The 7,733-nt window shown below is 31.8% G+C and overlaps 1 pseudogene; it reads left to right on the forward strand.

Annotated features, from left to right (window-relative positions):
- Positions 1 to 2,765: 2,765 nt before the first annotated feature.
- On the forward strand, positions 2,766 to 5,949 carry LOC133831298 (uncharacterized; annotated as a pseudogene).
- The last annotated feature ends 1,784 nt before the right edge of the window (positions 5,950 to 7,733 follow it).

Here is a 7,733-nt window from a genome sequence, read left to right on the forward strand (position 1 = left end):
AATAATCTTCATTCACACAAACCAAAAGAAACACAACTAATTGGGCTTCACTCAAAGACACATATATATTGAATAAAACATTTCACAAATCCAAATTTTTAGACAATCAACCCGAGCTCTGATTTAATTTTTTTAATAATTGTCTACTCAAACTACTATTCACTAATCTCATAAAACTGTATTGCATTATTATTATTATTTGAAAAATAGAGAAGAAGATAAGACAATGTTAGCAGCATATACATATGTATGTATACGTTTTAGCATTGTTATTATTATTTGAAACTCTTGTTTTAGTGTGTACAAAATATATTTAAAAAGAAAGTCACCGCCCCTATAAATGTGCACAGCAAGCAGGAAAATCATAAAATAAAAAAAAACATAAATATATATTATTACATATATGGTGTATTCATATATCCACTTGATATCTTTTTGATAATTTTGTGTGGTGATGAATGTAGATAAAGCTATAGTTTGTGCTAATATAACTAGTTTTACTCAGGGTTGTACTGCAACAGTGCTTCTGGTATGGATTGATGGTGCTGAAAATTTCTTTGCACAATGTGCAAATGTGGGGGACTCAACATATGTTATGAAGTACGTATCATGTTATTTTTGTCTTCCTTAAATATATCTCTTTAAAATTAAAATATCATGAACCAACCCAACCAGCAATGAAATTCAAATAAATCACAAACTCAGAATAAACTTAAGCAATTGATGAAACACATTAACGCACACATGATCATGACAATGAACTTATGATGTTTTAATACAGTTTAGTAACTACTTTCACGTATCATGTTATTTTTGTCTTCCTTAAATATATCTCTGTAAACATTATTATTGTTTAATACTTATTAGATGTGGTCCAAATATAATTATAGAAGCACCTGCATTGTAATTTATACCAGCAGCATGATAATTTATACTGAATATGTTTAATTGTAGCAGTGCCAATGGGAAACCGATTAAGATGACGGAGGACCATAGAGTAGTTAGTCATACTGAAAGACTGAGAATGGAAGAAAGAGGAGAGCCACTGAGAGATGGGGAAACACGATTATGCGGTACTTAAACTTCATTTTTTTTGTTTTTGGACTACCATAATCTTAAATAAAGAAGTAGTCACTTTTTGCCTCTTCTTCAGGCTTGAATCTTGCTCGGATGCTTGGAGACAAGTTTCTTAAAGAACAAGATGCTCGGTTCAATTCAGAACCATTTTATTTATTGGTTCTAGTCTTTATACTATTAGAAGGGATAATGGTTTTTGTACACAGTTATAGACAGACAGTTTCCTTCATGTTTATGTTTCTGGATCATAATTTTGATTCTATTTTCTAATATAAATTTCTAATTCTATTGTGACTATCAGTTTTTCTCTTTCTTTCCTTTGTGCCTAAATATAGTGAGGCTTGGACTCTACTTTGACTCTCAGATGATTCTCTTCTATGGATGAATATTCTGCTGAACTATAAAGGTGTGATTTAGTTTGGTTTTAGTATTTTAGCAGCTGACTATATAAGGTGTGATGCAACTGTAGTGGTCAAGATGTATATGAATTATAATGGGTTTCTTTTTATTAAATCCATAATAGTCTACTTATATGCACTGCAAATAACATATGCCCATGCATCAGAGCAATTACACTTGATAATTGAAATGATCTATTGCAACATCTAGGAACTACTATATAGGAAAAGTTTAAGCTGCTACATGTTGCAGTATCTGGTTATTCTAAAATTTACTAATACTATCTGTAGGAATTGGTTCGGTCAGCTATGCTGACCTGTTCATTTCAGTCACTAACAACTTAACTGTTTTACTCTTCTTAGTAATGTTAGTTAAGTATAATTGTCTATAAATAGACATTACATTGTACAGGTTATTTTTAATGAAAATTTACATTGTATTAGCTCTGTAATCTTGTAAACAAACTGATATAGAAGGCTTTCAAGATTGTAATGTGGATTGATATTCAGCAATAAAGAAAGTGGCTATTTCATTCAAATTCTCTTCTTCTACTCACCTCTGTTTTTTAATTTTCTCTGTCTAAAGTTCTATAAGATTATTCTTAAGCTATTTGATCAATTGAATTTGATTAAGGATTCACAACACTATCAGCAGAGATTTAATTGGAAAAACAAACTAGAATACCACAAAAAGTTTAGTTTCCTGGGGTACAAACAGAACATTAAACTACCATGTGAAAATGACTTGTCTTGACCAGGGGAAAACTACAATAAAAAACTTCAGTTATTTGTAAACTTTTGATGTAGAAGAAATATATTTATTATGAGAATCTCTCTAATCTTTCCATTTAGTTATATAAATATTATATTCTTAATAATTTTTTTTTTGATATAGTATTAATGTTTGTTTGTTTTTATTTTGAACGATTAAGATTCTTTAATTTTCTTGCTGATTTTACCCAAGTTTAATATTTGGCCTTAAATATGAAATCTTTTATCCTTTTTCTTCTTAATGGAATATGAATTTGATGATTTTTTATTGTTTACTTTTTTGTATTTTAGTACTATGAGCCAAAGATTCATGTATTGTTATTGTTTTAGTTTGTAAACTTTGTATAAGATAAGATTTTTTTAAAAAAACCTATAATCTATTATCTGCTTTATTGTGAATTATATATATTGCATTAATTATAGTAGCCTGTATTTTAAAAGTTTGTCATTTTGTTTCTGTTTTGTTTATCCTTATGATACTACAGTTGGTGTGTCTGAGTTACATGTGGTGGATTTATCATGGAAACATTGGTTGGAGTTGAGAATAGTGATGAATGGAAGTTTGAAGAAAGTGGGTTTTTTGAAAACAGTACCTCTTCTTTGTCTTCGCCCAAGTATATTGCCGATCCAGTTGTATACAAGCTTGTTCGGGTACATTTCTCCTTAATGTTCTTATTAATCTTGTTCATTTCACTTATGGACAAAGTGTGTTTTTTTCTATTCTTGAGAAGGCATGAAAATGTATTGAAACCTTACCCCCTTTATTTTCTAAAGAGTTGCATGTGGCACAGACCCAGTAGATGAGCAATGGAAGTGTAGACAGGATAGGATGTTAGATATTTTGAAACAGATTTATTATCTTGTATAATGGTTTTATTTTGTTGATATTAATGACCTGAACAATGTGACTGGCAGCCATTATTTGATAAGTGTAATGTTTTTTACAGGGCTAGGGATGAGAATTGATGTATATGATTTGTTTTTTTTTTGTTGCGAAAGCTCTATGAGTTGCTTTTTTTTCTTCTTCTTCTTCTAATCTTCCCCTCTCCCTCCACCATCTTTAATATTCTGTGATTCAGGTTGAAGGTGATGGGAGATTTGTTCCTGCAACCGATGATGAAGTAATGGAGGTTGAGAATTTTCTTGTAGATGACAAAAATGAAATGCATGATGTTGTGGATGGTGGGAAGAATGCAGAGTGCTTGTCGAGTGAAGGTTTTGCTAGTGAGAGGCTTCAGTTGGAAAGTTCAGAAGGTTTTTCATGTTACCATTATCTCATATTTATACTTATTTATTTCTACCTTTTCTATTACTATTATTGTGCTGAAATTATACAAGCTACACAAAATGTATATAGTTTTCAGAATCAAGTGAAGACTTCTATATCTATCAACTGCAAAGATTTTAGCCTTTTTGTTTTTCGAAGAAGGGGGCAAATGATGGGTTCTCTTCCACTTCAGTTTTCTTGTAGATGTCTTAAAGCTCAATTTTTCAGTCTGAATAGGTGGCTTTGATCGTTTCTTTCCCATTTCTTAGGAATTTTAAGGCTGTTTTTAAAATCATCACTAGGGCAATATTTTATGTAGATTTTCTTCTCTCTTTCTCTCTCTTCAATTTAGTGCAAATAACAGAATTATATTCATAATGAGGTAGAAGGTTTATCTGGTCTTGTAGACTAAGATTGGTTATCATGTGATTATTTATTATATTTCTATTGTTTTTTTTAATGTTATTCATAGTTTTAAAATTTTGTCCCACATTGATGTTTACGTTTAATCATCATTATGTGCCAGGTTTGCCTGATTCCAGTAATGTGAAAGCTGATGATGAAAAGTTGACTTCGAGTCTCGAGGTATTTGGTTGCTTTGTTGTTGTTGTTACTCTAGTATTTTTATTGTGGTTTTCTTGTGTTTCAGTTTGAGCTTTCGTTGATTAGTGGGTATTTAACAAATTACTTTTAGAAAGAATTTCCAATTGAATAGCATTTTGATCTCTAATCAATTTTAGGTGTTTAATGTGGATTGGGGTGGAGACTAGTACAAGTAAAACGTAATAACAAGTTTTAAAATGCTTGAAGTTTAGTGTTCTATTCATGCTGTGGTAGCTGTCTTGTAGTGCATTGTTTATTTACATGAATTCAGTATAATCGATTAAATTTCTTGAGTCCTTCTCGGTTGTAAAAATATTTTGTTGTACATTCAAGTGATATTACCAAAAGTTAAATAGGAAGTGTGACTCCACGTATCCTGTGGAGCTCCTGATGATTATTCTGCTTTTATGAATGCAGACAGCAGGGTTTTTTTTTATTAGTGTAGTGTGTTAAATTTCCTGTATTGATAAGAAGTTCTACTCTTAAATTTGCATGCAGAAAGTTGTCCCTTCGTCAGCACCGACTATTGATGACAATTGCAAGAATTTTTCTGGGAGCATTGAGGAGTTATCTAAACCTTCAGATGAACAACTAGATATTGGGCCATCAACTTCTGTTGTTTGTAATAATCGAAAACCTGATTTTTTTAAGTGGAAGGGGGAAATATGCTTGGACAACCTCTCAATTAAAGAACTTCATGAATTGTTCAAAGAAACTTTTGGGCGGGAAACTACTGTCAAAGACAAATTGTGGCTTAAGAGGAGGATTGCAATGGGGTTGACTAATTCTTGTGATGTTGCAACCACAACTTTCACAATCAAGGACAACAAATTGGTCAATAAGGAAAATGAAGAAAGCTGTAAGAATGCAGAAGGTATATCTGCTAAGGAGTTGGCAGTTGAAGCAATCAACAGCTCCAAGAATTCACCAACTAACTGTGATGCTCAAATGGAAGATCATGAATTTGTTTCAGGAAAGAGATTCGATGACAGTGTTGAGTTTGACTTTGAAACTAAGGATCTTCACGCAAAACAGAGAGCTACAAAGAGGGTTAGGAAGCCCACAAAGAGATATATAGAAGAGCTTTCTGAAGCTGAATCAAGAGACTATAGCCCAAAAGTGCATAGCTCTGCCAAACATATTGGATTTGGATGGACCTCTCAGAAATCTTGTCTCAGGCCTGCTAAAAGTGTCTCTTTTAATGAGAGAATCATGTTGACACGTTTGGACTCTCTTGGTGGATCTGGGGTTTAGATTCCATGCGTTTCTAAGATTCGAAGAAGCCGTCCAAGGAAAAATATTAAGGCTCTTATGGTACGCAAAAGTTCTATATGTCTCAGTTATATGATCATTGCTTCTATTTTTAAATAGTGTCTAGCTGATTTCATCTGAAGGATGGGGCTGTAAAATATAAGTGACAGTGTTGTTACTACATTACAAGTGTAGAATATTAGGGACTTAATGGCGATTTTGAGTTTTCTTTAGAATAAATTTAATAGCCTTGTGAAACTTAGGCATATGTTGACTTTTAATTCTGAAATGTAGGTGATTGAGCATGTATTTTATATTGCTGAATGTGCGTGTTTCTTGTCTTGTGAGTGACTTTTTCTCTTGGACATGAATGCACAGGTTCTTGTAAACTCAATTTTGTATTCTATTCTTTCTTTTCTTTAGGAATATTCTGCTGTATTCTGTTGGCCAGAAATGATCAAATTAGTAACTACTAAGCTAGCTAATTGGTGTCAGCACAGCAAAGTCAAGACACACTTTGCTGCTGCATTTTTCATGTTTAAAAGTTTGAAATTATTGTTTTTTCCATTGGAAGTTCAATGAAGTGGCAAAGCAACTGTTTCTTTCTTTTCACTGAAAACAACAGCGTCAGATGTTTTCTCCCCATAATGGCTAGCATTCTTGTAGAGTAAAGAGGAGAAATCTATCTAATTTTAAAAGGGGAAGTTTGCCTAAAAAATATGCATATTAAAGGTGTTATTATGTTTTTCATTGAGGTTTCAGAATTTTGTTGTCTATATCATGTGAGTTACAATACATCTTGAGAGGAGTAGTATAATTTTTTTTGGGTTATTACTAATTACATGTTGCCTAGAACTTGTATCATATTTCAATTGAGTTTTTTTTCTTTCCTTTTCTCATAAATAGTTCTTTTGTTAATGGGATGTTACTCTTTCTTTTGTATTTGGTTTTTGAAGTATATATTCAAACTAAAAAATTCTATGTACTGGCCTTGCACTAAAAAATGTTTTACATTTTATTACCCAAGTTTTTGAATTGCAAGAAGCTATTTTTATAATTATTCTAATACATTTCCCCACATGGGTTTGGATTCTACTTTCAAATTTCTTTGAGTTTTTGAAGTTTATTAGATATACATCAAATAACTAACAGAAAATCAGAAAACATTTCAGCCATATTTATTAACCAACCATCAATCATTATCAATTCAAATATATTCAAACAACACACAAGTTTTCTTCCTTATCTCGCCGCAGCACACAAATTTCTCAGAACCTACTTCACTAAGACACACAAGTTCTCAACATTCCGTTATCACCGCAGCACACAATAATAATAATCTCAGGAGGTACTTCACTATGGATGAATATCTAAGATATTCAAACTCCTCTAACATTTGCAAAATATTTTAACAAAAATAAAAGAGAACATACCTCTTGCAAACTACTGCAAATAAAGTTCCTTCCAATTTGAAATCCAATGAAGCCACTAAAATGAAAGCAAATTTACATACCAATTAGTAAACTATGAACATCATTCGACCTTTAATTAGGAGTCATCATTAAAAAAAATTACAACTCTTACAACCAAGAAACTACCCAAACCCACTATAGAGTCCTTGGAAACTAGAGCTCACAAAATAAAAAGAACAACAAAACTCTTAAATACAACGACAAGAGGCAGCAAAAGCAGCAGAAAAACTAAATTGAGAAAGAAATAAATAGAAACAGCCATTTACTTCTCACAGGGGAATGAAAAGTTAACTTTTTCTCTTTTGTACAATGCACCCAGACATTTACTTGAGCCATGAATTATATAAATTTGACCCACAATAAATCTCTCCATTACATAAATTCGTCTAATAGCTAAGCTATGTTCATAAAGAAAATTTAAAAAAAGTGCTACAATATGAATTCTTTGATAATGAATAGGAAGCTAATTGCACGGAACAATTTTGCAGTGATCACAAGATGCATAACCAAGTTTTTCAGGTTTACAACTGAGATAAAAAAATCGTCAACTTTTGATGTGGTAGTGATATAATGGTATTTCCTCACCCTTAATTTAAATAACTAAGAAAAAAATATGATAATTTAATGAGGTAACACTTTGGTGGTCATTGTCCTTTAAAGGTGAGATAAGGAACCGAAAAAGAGTCACGACAAACTCTAATCAAATGCTAATACCTAGGTCTGTAAGCAGGGTTGTTAAGTGGTTACCACATTTTTTCCCTTAGAATATTACTTGAACAAGTTCAATGATCGGGTGTTGACTTCAATTTTATTAGTATAATTACATTTACATGAGTCAGACCGTTGCAAATCTGAAGTACAATTACGCATCAAAGGATGTATCTCCCACATAAA

This window comes from Humulus lupulus, chromosome 1, assembly GCF_963169125.1.
Source record: "Humulus lupulus chromosome 1, drHumLupu1.1, whole genome shotgun sequence".
Lineage (NCBI taxonomy): Eukaryota > Viridiplantae > Streptophyta > Magnoliopsida > Rosales > Cannabaceae > Humulus > Humulus lupulus.